Below are 24,775 nucleotides of genomic sequence, written 5' to 3' on the forward strand. Positions count from 1 at the left end.
AAAAAAATGTATCGAATATTTTAGGATATCTATGTGCAAAAATTGATTGTTTTGCCGGTGCTAGACTGGTACAGAGGTTACAATGTTATTTTTGTGCAGAAGAAAACATCAATCTACCGAGATCCTCCTCTTAGATTTTTTCAAAGCAATTAGACTTCGTAGATCTTCTAGGATGTTGGAAAACGAGCGGGCTTTGTAGAAACAGTTGACAAAAGTAGAAAATGAACCCGTACCATTATTGTTGGAAACCGTATGAGTAATGTGGAGGGCAAAGTGCGGGCAATTGATCGGGAGAGAAAACCCAATAAAGTTTTGAGGTAAAAAGCTTAACCATAATGTTGTTGTTCCCTAAATGTTTGAAGAAATCCAAGCTTATATTTAATTCTTTAGCGAACATGTTCGTGTGTCCAACTTTTTGCGATTACAGTCTAGCCCAAATCCTTAGTTATTGTATTAGTTCCAAACGAAACATTAATTTTGATTTTATAATACCTAAATGATTCACAGTATCTACTTTTAAATACCAATTTAAACAGTAAAAAATCAATCCAATACAGAATATGTGAGAAACGATAAAACTAACATAGATATTTTACGAACCAATCCGCAACCAAACGGGGGACAGTCAAACCCCAGACCTACAACCACTTTCCAACAGGTGAACAGATCCGTGCCTGCTTTCGGCGCTGTGTTAGTGCGCCTGTGCGTGCAGTTGGACTGGTGGACCGCACCTGTGGCTTCCGCTCTTTTCTTCCCCGGCACGGCACTACGTCAGTTGTGGCGGTTCTTGAAAGGCACAGACACACATACAAACACACATACCCCTTTTCAGGGGCGGTAAACCTATCCGTCCACATCGGCAGCCCCGTGCTCGTTTCGGTTTCGACACTCAGTTAAGCATCCATTAACCTCCTGTTGCTCATAATTCCCAGAAGAGATTCTTCTCGGCCCGTGCGTGGCTGCAGCGTGAGAGCATTCGTGTCCTCGGAAAAAAAAACGATGGACGGTCTGCGGAAAAAGGCTCCTGTGGGGTGGTGGGTTGCTGGGTGGGTCTGTTTTCCCGTGCATATAAAAGTGAAATATGAGGCGCGCTCGAGCTCAGTCGTGTTAGGAGAATTGTTGGATGTTGGTGGTCGACCTTGTGGAGGAAGACTTCTGCCTTTGGGGAATGAAAGAGAATGCCCAGTGGAAAGTTGAAGAACAATCTGTTGATCTTGGGAAACCACCTGTAAGAAGTGTTAGTGGTGGGGGTGTGCTTTAATGGGAGCAAGCTGTCAAGGTTCTTCCTGCATTGCAAAAAAGCAACTGGTAGTGAGAAAGTGGTAAAAAATAATATTCTTAGCTCAGTGGTAAAGACATGAATCCCGTTGGTAAAAGTGTTGAAAACGTTGTAGCGGGAGGAAGTGGATATTTATGCCTGAAAAATGGTCCAGAAGCAAATGACGCAGAACAAGTTGTCGAGTGGCAGCAACCGAAGTGAACAATATTTACAGCAGTTCCATGCCATCTCAAGAGATTCGTTCACTGTACATAGACCTACTGTCAACGACCGTCTGTGTGCAGGGGTGTGGAAAAGGAAGAAATTGTATTCCCAAAAGGGATCTTTCCTCTAAAACGACACATTTGTGCAATAATTAAATTTACACGCGTGTTCGTGAAAAAACAGATTTTTTTTTACCAAGAGAATAAGTGTTTATTTATAGACTCGTGCCCCATGTCGGGACGAATTTGACAACAGGAAATTTGATTTTTGGCACGGCGAAGAGAAATACCTGCCAAAGGAACAGAAAGGACCGGAGCTCAGGAAAAGGCGCACCACGTGAAAGTTTCGAATATTTAAATCCCGCTGGCAGCAATCCCATTTTGCGTGGGCAGGAAGTGCTTTCAGCATCAAGGTGACACAATTGTGCAAAGATTACTATTGAAAGACCCGATAAAAGGTAGTAGAGAACACAAAGGCGGTCCTACCTGAGGGAGAAACCTTCCAACAGAACGCTTCGTGAAGACCTTCAGCAGCCCAGGGGTTGGGGATATTCGACTGGTTCTGCTCACGACGGCAAGCGTGCTATTTATTTATTCGTTCGCGCTCAGTGCCACGGCAGTTTCTTCAACGTACGAAATTGGATCAAAATGTAAGTACTTTCGTCTGGCTTAATTTGCTTGTCATCTGTGATGTTGTAGCTTGTGGGACATTCTGGGATTCCTTTGAAGTTAAGAAGATGTAAAATGTCTAGCTGATATAAGAAAACTAACTCAATTATGAATATTCATGGTGTTTATTTGAATATTCATTAGACACAGAAAGTTTTCTCATGTTTATAAAGACTTTGTACGATTTGGCTATTTTTTTAAATTATTTTATTGGTTCTACTCTTGATTATTTTTGGCAAGTTCCTAATTTTTTATAGAAAATTTCAAATACTTTATTATAAGGGAATTTAAAAAAGGTACTGAAAGTCCTTCACTCCAAAAACGAACTTTTTTATAGAATTTCTCTGCTGGTATCGGTATCGAAGGTCACCAGCGAGAAAAGGACCAGAATTTCTCTCACCTCCATTTCGTCATCACCGATACAAACTCGTGGTTGGTGGCTTACATTGTCCTCTCTTGATCCTTTTCATATCATGTCCTTCGCTTTCGACTTGCTGATGACTAGTCCGATCCGCTTAACTTATTTTTTCAGTCTGAATGAGGCTTTCTCCATCTTCTCAAGGCAATAAATGGTGGTTCCATAGCATTACCGTTGCCAACTACGTAAATATTTCATCCTAATCTAATCAAATTCCTAATTTCAACAAATTCCCGAAGTTTTCTGTCCACTTGGCTGCCAATCTTGTGCCACGTGCTATTGCATTGACAGTCTGGTAAAACCTTCGCATATCGTTTGATTTCATATGTTCCCGCGTTTCAGCTATAACATTCCCTCCGTACTGTTGAATACTTTCACTGCTTTGCGATAAAAAAAACTCTGAAATGCTTGCCAGGCTTTGCAAACTTTCCCAGAAACATTCAAGTTTCCAAGCTGTAATCACGGTCTTCATGACCTTTATAAAAACCAAAATGTTAATTTAAAAAAAAGACTGAATAAGATTTTGACGTAGGACTAAGTCTGTCTTTTTTCTTATTTTTTAAACCAAAATGTTACTTAACTGTAAAGAATCACGGATTTCACCCCGCGAAAACAAAATCCTATACAATTATTGTCGCTTCGAGAAAACTGTGGATAATCGCGTTTCTTTCAACCGAAGCGACGCGCAATGTTACTCAGATCTTTGATAGTTCACCCCTGTGCAAAATCCTGGCTTTGCCCATGCCATAGTGATATATTTCAATCTTCTTCCAAACACAATCGCTCCATCCTTAAATTACAACTAACTAAAAGAGCTTCAATACGATAGTTATTCGATATTATAGATATTATAGATAGTTGCTAATAGTTATTCGAGATAATGATTTTGACGAAATTATCAGATTTCACCCAGCTTAGTGTTCATGAAATGTTTTTGGTGGATTGATCTTTGCTGATTCCCCGGATATCAGTGTTCGGAATTTTCGCAATGTGCGCAACCAAACTGAAGAGGTTGTTATTTCAAGAGTTGTGTTGCCGTAGCCACACTCCTCGTGCTGCGAGTGATGATTGCGGGCGCAAGATTGACGGAGAAAAGTTGGAAACGCTTCGAGCCAGGAGCCATTTTTATCGATTCGTGGCTTCGGGTGCACTTCGCGCCATGGCAAGTCTGGTTATTCTTGGAATTTGGTAAGGTAAATGTTTAAACAAATCAAACTTTTCTCGGCAAGCTACACTTTGGGTTTCTTTCGTGTTTCGTGAGACTGTGGTTTTTGGTTTTGGCAGTTGGTACAGTACTCGTTCGCTAATTGTTTTATCTGCGCTAGGACGATTTTGAGGTATGGCTTCCTTTAGTGAACAGCGATAACACTTCAATTTTGTTTTTGGCGAGCTCGTTACATATATTAACCGAAAATGTTTCATTTTGTTTAGCTCAAAACATAAAGAAAATTGGTACATAATTGATAAATTGGAACAGAATAACGTTTTCTATAGAACCGGTCGCTACCGTCACCACATTTATAATTTGTAGTGCCCCCTTTAATAAGGATTTATTCTTCAATAAATCATTGTCAATAATTCATTAGTCAACGAAATATGCTGAAATTACGGGAAAGCTTGACCGAGAGCGTTTGTAATTATGTTGATCAATTCTGCTGAAAAGGACCTGGATTGAAATTGCTATCGTTTCAAAGTTGCTTGCCGAGGTATGCGTTAAAATAGGTACATGATAATGGAAACTGGATTATTTTGATCAGAGCTTAAAATATTCATCTTCATGAAGCAACTTCGGTCCGAATTTTGACAAACATAGCATGAATATTCAAAACATAGAATGACATAGTCAGACGACTACTCCACGAACTCATTCATTCGACTGTCACTGAATGTGTTTACTATGTGCAGAAAAAAACATAATTAGCATTGTTTATGTTGATGTTTACAGCTGAAAGTGCCTCGAGGATGAAAATCGGATTCAGTCCTGTGTGATAAATCACTTTACTCATTTTAAACGTGTACAGATTTCAGATAATTTATCAATTTGTAAAATGTGCATAAATATTCAATGAATAATATTCAACTGAATATTGACTGTCCAGAGCCGACTATGAATGTATCGAAAGTGAACTGACAAATGAAGAAAAATGGACTTCACTTAAAAAAATCGATTATTCGATTATTTCAATTTTTTGGTGAACTCCACCTTTCTTCACTTGTCAGCTTACTCACGTCAAACGAGTAAAGTAATGTATCACATAGAACTGGATACGATTTTCATCTGCGAGGCACTTTCAACGGTAAACATCAACAAAAACAATGCTAATTATGTTTTTTCTGCACATAGCAAGCACACTCAGTGACAGTCGAATGAATGAGTTTGTGGTGTAGTTGTCTGACTATGTCATTCTATGTTTTGAATATTCATGCGATGTTTGTCAAAATTCGGACTGAAGTTGCTTTATGAAGATGAATATTTTATGCTCTAGTCAGCTCACTTCCAGACACATTCATAGTCAGCTCTGGACTGTCAATATTCGGTTGAATATTACTCATTCTGAATCTGATTTTCGTCCGCAAAGCATTTTCAACGGTAAAAGCTACCTTACACCTCGGGAAAATTTTCCGCCGGATTTTGGTCCCCGTGCATTTTAAATGCGGCCGGGATTTTGATTTTCCGTGCCCAAATCCCGAAAACATCGCATATGTAAAAACACATGGGGAAAAAATCCGCGGATCAAATTCCCGAGGTGTGAGGCTACCTTAAAGGCTACCTTACACCTCGGGAAAATTTTCCGCCGGATTTTGGTCCCCGTGCATTTTAAATGGGGCCGGGATTACATATGCGATGTTTTCGGGATTTGGGCACGGAAAATCAAAATTCCTGCCCCATTTAAAACGCACAGGGACCTAAATCCGGCGGAAAATTTTCCAGAGGTGTAAGGTAGCCTTAAACATTAATATAAACAGTGTCAATTATGTTTTTGCATTTCTCGTACAACAAAGTTGTGCCGAAAGGCTATCATTTTAAGGTACACCGGGACAAGTTGAAACGGGTTTTTCAAAGTTGAAATTCGAAGTGCTGTAAAAAATAACCTTTTCATATATTTTGAATCCGTTTACGATGTTTGCTAGTTCGGGCCAAAGATTATACATAAAAAATAAGCAACCTTAACAAATTTTTTAAATAAATATTTTGCATATTGATTTTTTTTATAACTATGTAATGTTTCAACTTGCCCCGTATCGGAGCAAGTTGAAACACTGCGTTATATACAGACATGAGCTAATTGGGTTGTTAAGCAAAGAAAAATATGTGGTTTTTTATAGTTTAACATAAAGAGCATGCTTTTCTGATCTCCAACATATTTTTATTTTGTTTGTAAACCTTTTATTTACATTTTTATACAGCAAACAATAAGCCATTTCAATCGATAGAATGACACTAACATTCATAGAATGACAGTTAGCCCATGCAGCATAAGAACAAATTTTTAGTCCCATATAAATTTAAAATGCAAATTAAAAATCTCCAAAAATTCTGAAAAATTGGGGTTAGGCTCAGTTTTTTATGCAGATTTAGAATATGTAAAAACATATATACCCCTAAACAACCCAATTCTGCCGTATTAATAACAATATGTATGTACTCAGTGACACTCAAGAAGCATGCGGTTGTAAAGGTGACTATAATACTGCCAGGATTCACATAAGAGTCATATGTAAGTTTTTGACGATTTTGGTTTTCTTTCAGAAATTAGCTTGAGATTGTCTCCTGTTTAAGTAAAACTGATAAAATAGTAGGCTTTGTTCTACACGCTCGTTTCAAATCACTCAGACTGAGTGAAATTGTATTGCCGTCTCTTTTTTTTCTCACGGAAAACTAATTTTTCGTAAAAAGTGGAACTACTTAAATTTTGAGTAGTTCCACTTTTTACGAATATTGAGTAACTTTTCCGTGGGAAAAGAGACGGCAATACAATTTCACTCAGTCTCTGAGTGATTTGAAACGGGTGTGTAGAAATTTGAAAACAAATCCCACTTTTGTTGTTTCATCTTGATATTTGCTCGCATAAAAATGACATTCCAGATTTTGATACACTTTTACACAAAAAATAAACTTAAGTACGGTTATTTTAATTGTCCCACAGAAATATATACAGATGATTCCGTATCGAGTGGTGTGCCCCCGAAAACGTGAACACTTTAAAACTTGGATTCTATCAGGAGTGACCTTAATAACAATATGTATGTACTCAGTGACACTCAAGAAGCATGCGGTTGTAAAGGTGACTATAATACTGCCAGGATTCACATAAGAGTCATATGTAAGTTTTTGACGATTTTGGTTTTCTTTCAGAAATTAGCTTGAGATTAGTAGGCTTTGTTCTACACGCTCGTTTCAAATCACTCAGAGACTGAGTGAAATTGTATTGCCGTCTCTTTTTTTCTCACGGAAATCTTACTCATTTTTCGTAAAAAGTGAAACTACTCAAATTTTGAGTAGTTCTCCTTTTTACGAAAATTGAGTAACTTTTCCGTGGGAAAAGAGACAGTAATACAATTTCACTCAGTCTCTGAGTGATTTGAAATGGGTGTGTAGAAATTTGAAAACAAATCCCACTTTTGTTGTTTCATCTTGATATTTGCTCGCATAAAAATGACATTCCAGATTTTGATACACTTTTACACAAAAAATAAACTTAAGTATGGTTATTATAATTGTCCCACAGAAATATATACAGATGAAGAATATTATGTAAATTTTTTGGAAAGATAGCATTTTTTTCAATTTATTAGATTTTTTTTTGTATTTCTCCATGTAAAACAAGTTTGAAGCGGCAAATTACTCAAGTCGGAGAAAATTACATTGGACTCTTATGCGAATAAGGGCAGTGTACAACAAAGTCAAAGGCGTATTTTCAGAGACCAAATTCTGGAGAACGCACTACCCTGAAAATTTATTAAATTTGTGACCAGGGTGGTCCATTATTTGGTTCACTTGTATATTGTGCACTTGATTAATTCGGTGGTGGCTTCTTATAAATGCACATTAATTACCCAGCCTGCATATCTCTCTTGAACTCTTCGATTGGAGAAATAGGCACTGGTGGAGGGAAAGGTGGAATTGACGAAATGTTTACATTTATTTATTTATTTATTCAGACTAAGGCCGAAGTAGCCTGTGCGGTATATAAGAGTCTTCCATTCGGCTCGGTCCATGGCTACACGTCGCCAACTACTACGGAGGGTCCGCAAGTCATCTTCCATCTGATCGATCCACCTTGCTCGCTGCGTACCTCGCCTTTGTCAGATCGTTGTCGAGAACCATTTCCACCGGATTATTGTCCGACATTCTGGCTACGTACCCGGCCCACCGCAGTCGTCTGATTTTCGCGGTGTGAACGATGGATGGTTCTCCCAGCAGCTCTTGCAGCTCGTGGTTCATTCGCCTCCTCCACGTACCGTCCGCCATCTGCACCCCACCATAGATGGTACGCAGCACTTTCTTTTCGAAAACTCCGAGTGCGCGTTGGTCCTCCATGAGCATCGTCCAGGTCTCGTGTCCGTAGAGGACTACCGGTCTAATGAGCGTTTTGTAGATTGTCAGTTTGGTACGGCGGCGAACTCTATTCGATCGGAGCGTCTTGCGGAGTCCAAAGTATGTACGATTTCCAGCCACTATACGTCTCCGAATTTCTCTGCTGGTATCATTTTCGGCAGTCACCAGTGAGCCCAAGTACACAAATTCTTCTACCACCTCGATTTCGTCACCACCGATGCCAACTCGCGGTGGGTGGCTCACATTGTCTTCTCTTGAACCTCTTCCTATCATGTACTTCGTCTTCGACGTGTTGATGACTAGTCCGATCCGCTTGGCTTCCCTCTTCAGTCTGATGTAGGCTTCCTCCATCTTCTCAAAGTTACGTGCCATAATATCTATGGCGTCGGCGAAGCCAAATAGCTGGACGGACTTATTGAAAATTGTACCACTCGTGTTAATCCTTGCTCTTCGTATTACCCCTTCCAAAGCGATGTTGAATAGCAGATACGAAAGACCATCACCTTGCCGTAACCCTCTGCGGGTTTCGAAGGGACTCGAGAATGCCCCTGAAACTCGAACTACGCACATCCCCCCGATCCATCGTCGCTTTGATCAACCGTGTCAGTTTATCCGGAAATCCGTGTTCGTGCATTAGCTGCCATAGTTGGTCCCGATCGATTGTATCATATGCAGCTTTGAAGTCGATGAATAGATGATGTGTTAGCACGTTGTATTCGCGTCACTTCTGCAGTACTTGGCGAATGGCGAACACCTGGTCCGTGGTTGAGCGTTCGCCCATAAAACCCGTCTGGTACTGCCCCACGAACTCCCTTGCAATTGGTGCTAGTCGACGGCATAAAATTTGGGAGAGTACCTTGTAGGCGGCGTTCAACAATGTGATTGCGCGGTAGTTGCTACAATCCAGCTTATCGCCCTTTTTGTAGATGGGACACACGACACCTTCCATCCACTCCTGCGGCAAAACTTCCTCCTCCCAAATCTTGGTAATGACCCAGTGCAGCGCTCTAGCCAGTGAGGCCACCGTGTTTAAATAGCTCTCCTGGTAGTTGGTCAACCCCAGGGGCTTTGTTGTTCTTCAGCCGGTCAATCTCCTCCTGGATTTCTTGGAGATCCGGAGCCGGTAAAATTATGTCCTGCGCGCGTTCCCCCAGGTCCATCACCATACCGTCATCTTCGTCTGCCACATCACCATTCAGGTGCTCTTCGTAGTGCTGCCGCCACCTTTGGATCACCTCACGCTCGTTCGTAAGAAGGTTCCCGTTTATGTCCTTACACATATCAGGCTGTGGCACGTAGCCCTTACGTGAACGGTTCAACTTCTCATAGAACTTTCGTGTGTTATTAGCGCGGTACAGTTGCTCCGTCTCTTCACGGTCTCGATCTTCCTGCTGACGCTTTTTCCTCCGGAAAATCGAGTTTTGTCTGTTCCGCGCCTGTTTATATCGTGCCTCGTTCGCCCTCGTGCGGTGTTGCAGCAATCTCGCCCATGCTGCATTCTTCTCTTCTACTAACTGCTCACATTCGCCGTCATACCAGTCGTTTCTCTGATCCGGAGGCACCGTGCCAAGTGCAGCGGTTGCGGTGCTACCAATGGCGGATCGAATATCTCTCCAGCCATCTTCAAGAGACGCTGCGCCTAGCTGCTCTTCCATTGGGAGTGCCACTTCCAGCTGCTGCGCGTATTCTTGGGCTAGTCTACCGTCTTGTAACCGCCCAGTGTTAACCCACGGCGTCTGACTTCGACGCGTGTTGTACACCGTCGACAGTTTTGAGCGCAGGCATACTGCAACGAGGTAGTGGTCGGATTCAATATTCGCACTGCGGTAAGTGCGGACGTTCGTGATGTCGGAGAAGAATTTACCGTCGATTAGAACGTGGTCGATTTGGTTTTCCGTTTCTTGGTTAGGTGATCTCCATGTGGCATTGTGGATATTTTTGCGGGGAAAGAAGGTGCTTCGGGCTACCATTCCGCGGGAGGCTGCGAAGTTTATGCATCGTTGGCCGTTGTCATTCGATACGGTGTGCAGACTATCCGGTCCGATGACCGGTCTATACATTTCCTCCCTTCCTACCTGCGCGTTCATGTCACCGATGACGATTTTGACGTCCCGCAGTGGGCAACCATCGTATGTCTGCTCCAGAACGCTTCTTTCTCGTCGTCGGGTTTCCCTTCGTGTGGGCAGTGCACGTTGATGATGCTATAGTTGAAGAAACGGCCTTTAATCCTCAGCTTGCACATCCTTGCGCTGATTGGCTGCCACCCAATCACGCGTTGGTGCATCTTACCCAAGCACTATGAAGCCGGTTCCCAGCTCGTTGGTGGTGCTACAGCTTTGGTAGAAGGTAGCCGCTCGATGCCCGCTTATCCACACTTTCTGTCCTGTCCAGCACATCTCCTGCAGCGCCACGACGTCGAAGTTGCGGGGATGTAATTAATCGTAGATCATCCTGTCGCAACCTGCGAAACCTAGCGACTTGCAGTACCATGTTCCAAGCTTCCAATCGTGATCCTTTATTCGTCGCCTAGGTCTTTGCCGATTATATCGAGTCGCATTATTTCTTATATTGTTCGTAATTATTGGTTTTCCAGGCGGCTTATTGGGCCTGCGCAAACCTCCTGTCTCGCCGGAGGGCCATCGTGTCAGGGCTGTTTAGCGTCCCACCTAACACCAGGACTTGGGCTTGTTTACATACTCTATGTTTTATTTTTCTGAGAGTCAGGAATCTCAAAACTGCAGTTCAAACATGATTCCTTTTCATTCTAGTGGAGATTGTAGGAGGGTTGCATTCATGATGGAATGGGCGGAAATTTATTACATTTATTTTCAGAAGTTTGCATGTTTTATAAATTTATGTTTTCCGAATGTATGTATTTGCGGACCAATTTGAATTTTGGAAAAAAAATATCACTTTTAATTGCGAGGGTGACGTTTCGAATCATTGTTTCAACTTGCCCCGCACCACGCATTTCTATTTGCCCCGATGAGTTGAACATGCGGAGCAACATCAAACAACCAAAACACAAAAATTAGAAAGCTGCACGTAAAAAAATAACCTTATATGCTATGGCAAAAAACGATTCGAAAATACTTATACTCTTCATTATGCCACCTAATGAATGATAACATATCAAAAAGCTAATAACATTCAGGTTAATGAAAAGTATATGTTTCGGAATGTATGTGACTAATGCGATGAATAAGTATTTTTTATACATAACATTAAGCGCCTGCTTTGACAAAAAAAGTATTAGAAATATAATCATAATAAATAACATTATTTTTTTACGTGTGCAATCTTCCAGGAGTGGTTATCAGAAGGTGCGTTTAGGGGAGTAGTTTGTTGAAAAAAATAATCAGAGCATTCGGTCATTTCCTATCTAAATTACAGCTTCCGTTTCAACGTACCCCGCATTTCAACTTGCCCCGGTGTACCTTACTTCATTTTTGTGTGTGCACAAAACTCTGAGTAGAAAAAAATTATTATAATTTAATTTATTATAAAATAATTTCTTTTAGGAATTTCCAATAGAAATACATCCAGAAATTCCCTAAAGAATTTCTTTGGAAACTCTAGGAAGATATTTTTGGTATTTTTTTTTTAAATTTTCCTTTGGAATTTAATTAGAACTTTTTCCGAATTTCTTATAGAAATTCCTTCGGACATTACTCCGGAAATTCATTTAACAACTCTTATTGGAATTTCTGCAGATTGAACCTATTCTTTTTTCAAAAAGTATAAAAAATTCGACTGGTCAGGCCCGAATCACGATTCTTATACTAAAAATCTTCTGTTCTGTTCTTCTTCGGAAATTTTGTTTGTAAATTCCTTCAATTTTTTTAAACCATTGTTTAAGTGTTTTTTTTTAATTGAAAATTACTTTAACACTTAAATAATTTTAGAAATTTCTTCGAAAATTTCTTTCAAAAATTCCTCCAAATTTGAATTTGTTCCGAATTATTCCTGCAGGAATTTTGTACGGTTCACTGAAGGATTTTCCTAAGGACTTCCTAGAGGAAGTTCCAAAGGAAATTCTGAAAAAAGGCCTTTAAGGAGGGTTTTCTGATGGAATCCCTGGATGCATGTGGTAACTTTTCTAAAGATATTTTCGAAGAAATTCCTGGAGGAATTTTCGACTCAATTCTTGAAGGAATATCCGAAAGAGAACCTGAAAAGATTTTCGAACAAAATTTTTAAATGAATTTCCGAAGGAATTCTGAAAGGAACTTACGAAGGATTTTTTAATGGACTTACCAAACAAATAGCTATTGGAATATAAATGAAAATTCCTGTATCCTTCGAAAATCCATACAGTAGTAAAACAAACTCAGTTTTGACTCTAGAATCAAGACTACATGCCAAGAAAAACTTCCAAAATATCGAGACGGAGGATAATCACAAGAATTCCCTTGAGTTCCTTAGAAAATTTCTACGCTTTTGTTTTCGTAAAAATCTTAAAGAATTCCCTAGGAAGTATATTACGGAACAAATTTGGTAAATCATCAAGAAACTCATTCTAGTATACCTTCAAAAATTCCGTTAGGATTTCGATCAGGAATTTTTCCAGGAATTCCTTCGAAAACCCTCCACAAATAAAACCAGATTTCCTTTTTAAATCTTCCTCGGGAATTGCTTCGGATCTTTTGAGGATCTTAGGAAATTTCTTAACGAATTCTTCTGGAAATTCCTTCAAAAATTCTTCTGAGATTAATTCTGACATTTTCATCAGGAATCTTTCAAGCTTCTTTTTGGAATACTTTAAAAAAAAAAATCAACCCATGTAGTTGTGTACACTTCCCCACAGTAATGGATTTGACGCACCCTTCTTTAAAGAAGCCATTTCTTGGAAAGCTCAATAAGTATTTCAAATCTCGTAGTTGGTCTGTTGGCTTCGCGTAAGTGTCTCTGCTTACGGGTTCGCCACCTCCGTTTTTTGCCCTTCATACAGCTGTGCATTGAAAGCAAAATGGTAATTAAATTCGGCGGCCAATAGTATTGGGTGGAGCCGTATGTAGAGCAAGACTCAAGCCAGGATGGTGGATAACTGCATGCATACATACATAATTTTAAAAAATTCTACAAAATTCCTTCGGAAATTATTTTAACAATTCCTCGGGAACTTTTCCAGGTATTTCATAAGACATTCCATTCCCTTGGAAATTCATCTAGTACTTCTTTCGGAATTCCTCCGCCACTTTCTTCCAAAATTCTAGGACAAATTTTCATATATCAGATATAATTTCCAAAGGATCTCCTAAAGTAACGATATTCTTAAATTTAATAAAGAATTGCTTTGATCATTCCTGCAAGGATTCCTTCTGAACTTTCTTCAGGGATTCTTTAAAAAAATCCTCTAGGACTTCCTTCGTAAATTATTTCAAGAAAACCAAGAAATTTATTTGGGAATACTTTATCAAAATATAGTATAGCTAATCTATTTACTAGTCTCTTGGATTACACTGTTGAAAGGAGATTCTCTCTATCCAGCAAGCTTCTCGTAAGTGTCTCTGATCTGCCTCGGAAATTCATTTTCTCCGCCATTTCCTTTCACAACTCTAGGATGAATTTTACGATATCTCCGTACGAATTCCTAGAGAAATTTCCAAAGGAACTCCTAAGAAAAATTACCGACATTCTTAAAGAATTTCTTTGGACATTCTTCCAAGAATTTTACCCAGGGATTGCTTCAGAAAAGCTTCCAGAAATTAAAACGGGGATAAATTCAGAAATTCTTCAAGACCAAAAATTTTCTTCATGTATTCCTTTAGAACTTCCTCCAGGACAATTTTTTTCCGAACAATTCTGGCAATTCAAGTACATTGGATTCTGTTTTTACACGATTTAAATTTTCTAAATTTCCCACTCATCTTAAATGTTTTACGCATATTAATTATCATGTGCTTTTTGCCTTTCTCGTATACAAAGTATACGTAAAGGCTATATGTTCGCTCCAAAAACGAACTTTTTATAGGAGGCCTGGATACCCATAGTGTTATATACCATTCAACTCAGTTCGACGAATTGAGGTGATGTCTGTCTGTGTGTGTATGTGTGTGCGCAAAATAATCTAACTCATTTTTAGGCACTTACCCTCTGCCGATTCGCTCTCAACAAGTTGCATTCGACGCAGAATCGTGTCCCATTGTTTCCTAGTGGAAATTGGCCGGATCGGACTATGGACTCAGAAGTTATGGCCAAAATACTGTTTTTTTTTCATACCAAAAATGCTTAGCTTGCATATCAAGAGACTATCACAATGATATTCCATGCCCAGGGAAGTTTAAAAAAATCATACCAGACTGGGAATCCAAATTCAGCATTCATAATGTTAACTTGTAGGCTCGTATATAAGCACTAAACCAATCAAGATATGTAACATTCAAACCTTTAAAAAGATGTTTCGGCAGATGCAAACGCACAGCATACTGTGATTTTTGTGTTGGCCAATCATCGGCGTGAAATTCGAAATTCGGCGGCGTTGAGCTAACCGGCGTATGGCGCGCCGCCGACACCTTGACCGGCGTCGGCGTACGTCAATAAGTGTCGGCGGCGTGGCGGCGCACAGGTCTAGTGTTGTACACCGTCGAGAGTTTTGAGCGCAGGCATACTGCAACGAGGTAGTGGTCGGATTCAATATTCGCACTGCGGTAAGTGCGGACGTTCGTGATGTCGGAGAAGAATTTACCGTCGATTATAACGTGGTCGATTTGGTTTTTCGTTTCTTGGTTAGGTGATCTCCATATGGCCTTTGCGGGTACTTCGGATTACCATTCCGCGGGAGGCTGCGACCCAAGCAGCACAAATTGTTTCACTACTGAACATTTCGCTGTGTTGCAACTATTCGGAAAGAAACAATCTTTGCGTATGTGCCATCAAATATAACTCTCTTGCAATCTAAAAAGCGCAAGAGGTGGAGCCTACGGAAACATCCTACGATTGCAGTAAAATTGCAATATTGTTGCAAAATACTACAGCGGAAAAAAATAAAATGAAAATATAAAACTGGATTCGATTTATGGATCTTGTGATTGATGGTCCTTCACTCTACCACAGCACCATTCAACACTTCGAAGGGACTGCATGTTGAATCACCATAAAAACCATACGATTAAGAAGTTTTGTACTCGGGTTTTCTGTTACTTGATTGCACCATCACAGGAAAAAATTGTAAGTTGTCAAAACGTTGAACGATGCTAAATCAAACATGAAGACACATTCAACTTATCTGCAACTTAATTTAAACAAACAATAAAATTTTGAAAAACGCATTAAAGTTACATGGTAAGCAAAATGCAACTTAATGATTTTGTTTCGTGTTTGTAACAAGTGCAGTATTCTTTGTTTGTTTGTTTCCAAATGTCAAACACGCAGTACGTGAAACATTGATCACAATTCGAACGTTTTTGACATCTTGATGCAACTTTTTCGTGCTTTGATGTTTTTCCAATGCCTTTAATGAAACTGAATAGAAACAAGGTGCTTTTAGGAAGATGTTGCGTGTGCTACTTGGGGAAGTTTATGTATCGTTGGCCGTTGTCATTCGATACGGTGTGCAGACTATCCAGTCCGATGACCGGTCTATACATTTCTCCCTTCCTACCTGTGCGTTCATGTCGCCGATGACGTCCCGCAGTGGGCATCCATCGTATGTCTGCTCCAGCTGTGCGTAGAACGCTTCTTTCTCGTCGTCGGTTCTCCCTTCGTGTGGGCAGTGCACGTTGATGATGCTATAGTTAAAGAAACGGCCTTTTATCCTCAGCTTGCACATCCTTGCGTTGATTGGCTGCCACCCAATCATACGTTGGCGCATCTTACCCAGCACTTTGAAGCCAGTTCCCAGCTCGTTGGTGGTGCTACAGCTTTGGTAGAAGGTAGCCGCTCGATGCCCGCTTTTCCACACTTTCTGTTCTGCCCAGCAGATTTCCTGCAGCGCTACGACGTCGACGTTGCAGGGATGTAATTCATCGTATATTATCCTGTCGCAACCTGCGAAGCCTAGTGACTTGCAGTTCCATGTTCCAAGCTTCCAATCGTGATCCTTTATTCGTCGCCCAGGTCGTTGCCGAATATATCGAGTCGAGTTATCTTCGAAATGGTTGTTTTAAAGGCTGCTTATTGGACTTGCGCAAACCTTCTGTCTCGTCGGATGGCCGTCGTGTCAAGTCTGTTTAGCGTCCTACCTAACACCAGGAATTGGGCTTGTGTGCTTTGAGTGGCACACAATCGCTTTGACGGAGCCCACTTGCGGATACATGCAGCTTAATATAGAGGTTTAACCCCACCACCAGGCTTGTAAAATGTCATCTGCATGTCATTTGACTAATTTGTTAATAACTTTCTTCAGAAGTAAAATTCACATAATTATTTTAGATGTACTCATAAAGCTTGAGTAGGGCTATATTTTTGTTCAAGGGTACATTGCTCTAAATATAACATCTAAGGCTGGAGAGTGAAAACTCTCCAAAATGTCACGTGTCATTTGACATAATGTCATTTGAATGACATTTTGCCTCCCACCCCGAGCAACACACATGTTGTAAATCAGTCTATTATACTCATATACGACTAAATTTGGTCATATATGAGTTATTTCAACCAAATCAACGTGAATTGTGCTGCTAGGGACGCCTCAGATTACATATTTACAGCAATGTTTTGTTAGACAAAGTTGTAGGTACATTTAAGCGCTATAAGTTCGTCATACATCAAGAATCAATAGCTAACTTCTGAAAAAAGTTCTGGAAAAATTATACAAACAAATGCAAATAACATTTTACAACACTGCCCACCACATCCTAGGCAGGCACCACAACTCGCAGATGGCCTGGGGAGGGATCGTCAAGACCTTGGACATAGTCCCTGCTGCACAATAGTATTATAAATATAATGGAATTATTGTAGATGAAGAATTGAATAATTATAGAAACAAACAAAAAAAAAAAGAAATTTAGGAGTGTGTTTTAATCATTGGGAACAAATTAATGGCGCAGAAAAAAATCAATATCAATAGATAACTTAAAATAAAACCTTGAATACATTACACAAACAATAGTGAAAATATGTAAAAGGTATATGTATGGAATTAGTCACACCTTTCCATATCAATAGCAATCAAAAATAATGAAATGAATTGTTTTATTTCTCATTTACGGTGACCGGTATAATAAACGGCATAATTGCGTGTGAACCAATTTTGCTGAAAATTTGACCAGAGCTCAAATATAACTTGAATTTTACCACACCTGAGTTTCGACCATATTGATTCATAGGGTAAAAAATTATTGCGGTAATACCAAAATAATTTTTTCGCAAAAAATTATTTTTTAAATATCTTGAATTCTATAGGTAGTAAACTGATGACTTAGTCAGCAAAAACGCATATTTTGGCAATACTAAAAAGTTTGCGGATTATACTTGTACACTAAGAGTTGAAGTTTTCAAGATATTATAAAATCAATTTTTTGCCAAAAAATCGTTTTGGTATTACCGTGATAATTTTTTACTCTATGAATCAATATGATCGAAACTCAGGTGTGGTAAAATTAAAGTTATATCTGAGCTCTGGTCAAATTTTCAGCAAAATTGGTTCACACGTAATCGAGATCTAGATCTCCAAAGTTGACCATTTTGTATGAAAAACGGCAAGTGGGCTTTTTATTATGCCGGTCACTGTATCAGTACATATAGTGCACACATGCTAGCAATAAAAACGATACCACGATTGTCTGTTTTGCGAATATTAATAATGTAGGAGCATTTTAATAATAATGAAAAAAAAACTCTACCCTGCCGTCTGTTTCTTTGGTATTGTAAAGTGTAACCTCCTTTGAAGCTTGATTTAACACACCATCAGCCAACACTATTTAAATTTTCTTGAATATCTTTATGACCTTTGAAAGCAACATTTGAGAATTCTATAGAGTTTGCACTAAAAATAGTGAAAAAAAATTGTTCTAGATCCCTCGATAGAACATTTTAGTTTACCCACGATATGAAAGAGGAGAGCATATACTTCCGCGTGGTGGGTGTTTCAGAGGTACTGTTTTTTGAGAAATAGCATGTTGTCATAGAGACCCCGTGCGTAGTCTTCATTTCGTATAAAACGAGTAAGCAATGTCCCAGTTCCAGACACTGAAAACACCCTATTGCTGTGGTCGAAATATATATCAAGCAAATTAAACCAGCAATAAGCGCTTATTATATGCTTCAACTCATAAAAAACTGAAAATGTAGGCCAAATTCACCAAAACTTAATTTCATGAACAATTATCTCGTAATAGTAGTTTCTGCAACTAGTGTTAGTTACAAAAAGATGATTTTTTTCAGTACGAGTCGGAAAGCCTCGTTGGATAAATATTACGAGTGTAAATGGACTTAAATACGCATGGTTATTCTTGCTAATAAATGCTGCTGCAGAGAATCATCGGCTTCAATGGTGTCACATTTCATGGCTCGACAAACCATTAAGCTGCCTTTGGAAAATTTGATTGTCATGCCAAGAAAACTATTTCATTTAACACGACGCAGAGTATACATTATTTGAACACTAACCCAAGCTAATTTAGCAAAATTTAGTCATGTAACTAATGTTCTGGTGTTGATTTTCCATTATAGCACTCAAATGAGTGTTATAATGGATTTTATCAAAGTAGATCCAAGCATATCTAGAACAATAAATTCCCTCGCATTTTCTATAAAATGTTAGGATTTGAAAAGAACAATCACATATTTTATTTCAATGCAAACAATTTTTTGTCCATGTAATATGTAAAAGGTTCCTTATTGATCGATACAAATTATGCTAGGTATATTGCCGTAGACTACCATTCATTAGTGCACTCGTGTCGCAAGAAGCAGTTCTGTCTTACCTTATGTTCCCATTCAGAAAGGAACATCGCAAGGGACTATGTTGGTTGTTTGGCTACACATTCAATCAGCACGAAAACCATGAGTACAATCAAATCGACATCATTGCATCAAAAACATTCATTAAGCTGCTTTCATTAACGATACCAATCGAATAGATGTTGCTCTTGCTTATCGGAAAGCATTCGATACCGTATCAAGCTCACCACACGGTATGCACACTCGCTCGATAAATGACGCTCTTTCCCGAGAATTACATATTTGTGTTATTCGGTAGTCGACGTATAAATTTATCTTGAATCGTTGTGACATAAAACCGAACCATCACCATAGCTCGCTCAGATTATCCAGCTAAACCAGCCCAGCATGTTGGTATTTATAAACACGTCTTCTATCTGTGGAAATCTGTGGGATATTCCTGGATGCGGCTATTATCAACCTGGTTGTAGATTGAGAGTTGTATTTTCATTATATGCATATTAGGGTAGATCGTCATGATTGATTTGGTAGAAAAGTGCGAAGGAATTCCTAATAGCGATGAGAGCTAAAATCATAGTTTTGTAGCTTGTTTATTTACAAAATAATAAATCAAGAACACTTATAAAATAGAAAAAAAAATCGTTGGAGTTTCTTTTACCTGTTAAACGATGAGACGGACAACGTATCAATAGAATATCTTTATTTAATACCAAAAACAAATAGATAAGTCGCAGCAATTATGGACTTACTTATGGACATCACAGACAAGACAGGATCACATCATCAGGTCACAAAGGTCGCAAAGACTAAATATTTAAATCCTAGCATTAGACAACGGACGCTTTACGAGGAGTTTTCTCCTTACTAGGGCAGTAATCGAACCCACCCTAAATGGGCAGTAATCGAACCCGCACGTAAATGCGCAATGCGCGAGTCCACAATTATTTTTATTAAAAGTTCATACGGATTGCTATTTTTATACATGGATTTCAACAGAAAACAAAACATATTTTAATAGAATCAAAAGTAAATCATTTATTCATAGTTTGATAAGCTGAAATGTACAGAGCTGGGATTTCTGCTTCAGATAAAAAAAACTGAGTGTGCATGTTCGTTCATATAAACGATGACCCAGTCTAACGTACCTACTACAGACACACTCGTCTAAGCATCCACATTTCATGGTCGACCTCTTTGAACTGTGCCCGTCTTGTGTTCGACCGTATCCTGACTTGCGTCGTTGTCCTCCAGGCTTGAGGAGAATGGTCCAATACGAACCTCCTGGAAATAGAAATCTCAAACTTCAAAAAATTAGATTCGATTTTCTTTTAAATGTGTTCAAGAATTCGGTGTGCATTGAAAACTCACATTTAATAACTGTGTAAATGCATTCCTACGTTGAGTCCCGTCTATACGCTAATTGCAAAAAGAAAGTGATAAACTATTGTCCCTGATAAAAAGCAATGCCATTTTTTTTGTTGAATTAGTTTTGCTTAGATACATAAAATTACAATAAACTATGTTCACGTACTTTTCCGACGAAATACTCAACTACACTTAATCAGAATATTGTCCATAATTACTGAACGCAATAACTGGTCCAATCGATTTTCAATTTTGTATGTGGCCAAAACCTGCAACTTCTATAAAGCTTAAAACCGTTTGAAGGGGAACAACGTAATGCTCTTTGATATGAGCATTTTATTTTCTGGAAAATTTCTCGGTGATCTTTTCAAGTAGGCATACAAAAGTCAGTTGATAATTGCTGTATTCCTACATGTTTTATAACAATTGACCTATTCGTTTCTGTTGAGATATTTTAGTCCATTTTCCTCTAGTTCTAGTATGTGCCCTGCATCCATATGTCTAAAAATATACATTAAGGGATAATCTTCTATCGCTCTGATGAAAAGACCTTTAGATTTCGGTTTCGCTTCTTTGTGCCTATTTTACTGGCTATCTAATTTATGCAGGTAAAATTAGTACTTTTCATAGTTCATTTCCCAAGTGCATATTTCCCATCAGATTGTCTTTGTATCTTGAAGTCCACTTAAGAATGAAGAAGCATGAACAATTCCGTAGATTTTCTGCAGTCTCGTTGTCAAATGTTGTCCTTGCTATGTTAAAGAGAAGGAAAACAGCTAGGTAAGCAAACGTTAAATTGTAGTATTTTAGGTATTTTTAGCGGCAGCAAAATAAAATTTCCATGAAGAATTAGAAATTTTTTATACAAAATTAGGAAATTGCCAATAAAGAAATGAGGGTATGAGCAATAAATAAATATAAAATTTTTACAAAAAAGCAAAAGTTCTATCAACAATTGAAAATTTTCCACAAAACAAAAATAAATGAGCTCTTTTAAAAGTAAAATTTGCAATTATATAAGAAGAATTTTTCATTAAGAAATCAAAATGTTCCACGGAAAAATAGAACAATTCCATAAATAAATCAATGCAATAAACAAATACAATATTCTCCACTAAACAATTTTTTTTCACAAAAAAATTAAAAATTTTGCTCGAAAAAGTCAATAAAAAGCAAAAAAAAAAAATAAGAAAATTTTCGTGAAAAAATACAAAAAAGCAATAAAATTTAACATTAAACGCTTTTAAAGAAGGGGTGGTCATCTATGGAAAAATGCTCAGTTTTATAGCTTTTTATATTTCTGAAAGGAAATTTTCATATTTCTTTTATTGTTCTTTATTGATTTCTTCGGGGAAAGTTTTCTTTTTGTTAAAAAAAAAATATTTTGTGGAAAATTTTGTAATTGCTTATTACTAATATTGATTTATTGATGGGAATTTAATATTTTTTCCGTGAACATTTGGATTTCTTTGTGGAAATTCTTCTATTATATTTGCAAATTTTGCTTTTAAAAGTGCTAATTTATGTTTGCTTTTTGAAAAATTTGTAATTGTTTATGGGAATTTTGCATTATTTGTGGAAATTTTATATTTATTTATTGCTCATACACTGATTTCTTTATTGACGAATGAAACTTGGTGGGCATAAAGATATGGTATATCTAAGCCACTCTGCATACTTAGTTTTTCAAAAATTGTCAAGAGTAACATTTGATGAGGGACTATTTTTTTTCCTTGATTTTTTTGAAAATCGATGTAACTCCAAAATGACAAGACCTACAAAAAAGTGTTGTATGGCGGACTGTCGTGAAATTCTCTGAAGTTGTTTGGAAAAATATCCAAAAAATTAAAAAAATGATTTCCACACTGAAAAAAAATTTTTTTTAAAATTGAAATCGATATTACAAAAAAACCTCATCTCAGAAATCGATGGAATTTTTTCTACAAATAGGTATTTCAAATATCTAACTTTTCTGGGAATAATGTTTCTGTGACATATTAAAGGAAAAAAAGTTTTTCTAACAAAAACTTTTTCCATGTCCATATTGTGTGAAAATTTATCAGCGTGTTTTATGCATACAGCGCCAAATATAGGTTCAGAAGCCTATCCTCAGCCAACGACATTTTGGACGTATAATTTTTTTTAGGAAGCAATTTAGCATAATCTAACATAATTGTGAACCAACATTTGAAAAGGGTTTATATTTTCTTTGACTTTTAGTTTACAAAAAAACAAATAATTGCTTTGAAAACGGGCAATGTTGCCGAAACGAAACTGAAGTGATATTTAATTGTAATAGTGGAAAAGAAGATGTTGTTTTTCAGCAAAGGCTAACCACTGATCGGTGTAATTTAGAAACCGTTATAAAGCCTGTAGATGAATTTGTATCGTATTTTATTGAAAAAATTGATAAACTTATAACTCATGACATTATTTGCAAACAGCAATACACTTTTTTGAAAAACAAAAAGAGTACTTTAGGTCAAAGTGAAATACTTGTACTGTTGGATTTCTCTGAAAATTATTCATTCATTATCGAAAATGCTGCTCAGTGTGGCACTCTCAAACGAATGGCAAGACGAGCAAGTATTGCCAAAGATTATGGAAATACTATTAAGACTCCTCAGAAGTTACACAATCAGCCAAAAATATCACTGAATTACATTTCTGTTCTATCTCGAATGAGCAATACTCAACAATGGCAGAAGAGTTTGATGAACTTTTAAAAAAAGCAAAAACTATAACTGGCACACAAAAGTTTCATTCTTTTATACTAATCGCTCATATAATATTGTGCCTTGCAACGAAATTACAACTTTCGTGATCATTTTGCAAGGCTCTCACAGATGTGAAAATTTTCTCCGCAGTACAAATAACATGTGTTATCCAAGCATTTACCGCCTGAATGAGCCACGTGGTGGATTTTTTTTAAATATCGCAGTAGCTTTTTTCTGGAGGTGTGTTTTTCTTAGGAAACTATCTGGCGCGTATTTTTCTTTGCGAACAAAAATTAGCGGAAGAGTAGATGTTTGTATGATCGGTGCAGTAAAATCCTGGCTAAAATATATTCCAACTTAGATGAAGACCCAAAAGTCTTCAAATTGTTCGAGTAAATTTACAAATTAATGAGTATTCAAGTATAAATAAGAATTAAATGTAGTCTTGTAGTCTATATACATAAAAATGAATTTCTGTCTGTCTGAACCTTATAGACTCCGAAACTACTGAACCGATCAGCGTGAAAATTTATATGCAGAGGTTTTTGGGGCCGGGGAAGGTTCTTAAGATGGTTCGAGACCCCTCCCACCTTTGGAAAGGGGGGCTCCCATACAAATGAAACAGAAATTTCTGCATAACTCAAAAACTAATTAGAGTATAAATCAATTTTAGGCGAAACGAAGTTCGTCGGGTCTGCTAGTAATAAATAAACGTAGTAACGAATTTTAATATTTACATTCATTGATTTATTTTCTCGGTGAGCGAAACGCTCTTTTGTGTTACAGATTTTACAGTTCAGACAAATTTACAATAGTCCATCAAACATCACAATTTTGTAAATCTCGAAATTCGTCTATTGGCAATTGGAAGTTTTTATTTTAGTCATTTTTTTTACTCTACGACCGTATATATACTAATGTCATGGGGTATACAGCTAAAACTTTAGCTCACTATGCTGTGGTTGAGCACATCTATTGTTGTAAATCTTCATATTTTCAAGCTCTAACCAAAATTATGTACCAGACGGCAACAAATATTGTGCACAATCTATATTTAAGTCTTGAAAAGTTTCGAGAGAAATGGACTTTATATTCGGTAAATTTCCCTAATTTTAGGTGGTGGATGCATTTTCATCCTGTGAAAGGTTGCCCGATTAAAACGATTATAGAAAAACAGTACAATTGATTGTAATAATACCATCATAAACAATAAATTGACCATGGATTATATTGTAGATGAATGTATAGAAATACATTAGAATGTATCGTTAAGAACCATGTATTAAATTGTTATTGAAGTTCTGGTATTAGAATGTACGGGTTGTAACTTTACAAAATCTGAGATTTTCAGACACTATTTTCGTCAAACAATAGAGTTTATCGTAAATATATTGTTGGAATATCCGAAGAAAATCGGAATTTTTCGCGTTTTCAATGATTGAAAAATTGAGATATGTATGGAGAACTCAAGAAACGCAAGAGCTGCTGATTTCAAAATTGAACGTAACATATACACTGTATTATACGCCACGCTCATCCCTGGGAATCATATACCAGGAACTAAATTACGTGATTCCTATTCGGCTCATGTGTTCAAGACTTCGATGAAGGATTTGCTAAACTGGATGGATACCTGGGATGTTTCGATACAACGAACAAAAGCGCATTTTTATCCTTTTCATTGGTTCTTGAAGGATGCATAAAATCAACGATAAT

At 37.7% G+C, this 24,775-nt stretch overlaps 1 protein-coding gene across 2 annotated transcripts in view; it reads left to right on the forward strand.

Moving 5' to 3' along the window:
• Positions 1-1,124: 1,124 nt before the first annotated feature.
• LOC134226539 (uncharacterized) overlaps positions 1,125-24,775 on the forward strand; it is a 710,533-nt gene continuing 686,882 nt past the window's right edge. For both annotated transcript variants that reach the window (XM_062707374.1, XM_062707375.1), the window contains exon 1: positions 1,125-2,132. The gene's annotated coding sequence lies outside the window, so the exon portion shown is untranslated. The remainder of the gene's footprint in view (positions 2,133-24,775) is intronic.

Source organism: Armigeres subalbatus, chromosome 3, assembly GCF_024139115.2.
Source record: "Armigeres subalbatus isolate Guangzhou_Male chromosome 3, GZ_Asu_2, whole genome shotgun sequence".
NCBI classification, from domain to species: Eukaryota; Metazoa; Arthropoda; class Insecta; order Diptera; family Culicidae; genus Armigeres; species Armigeres subalbatus.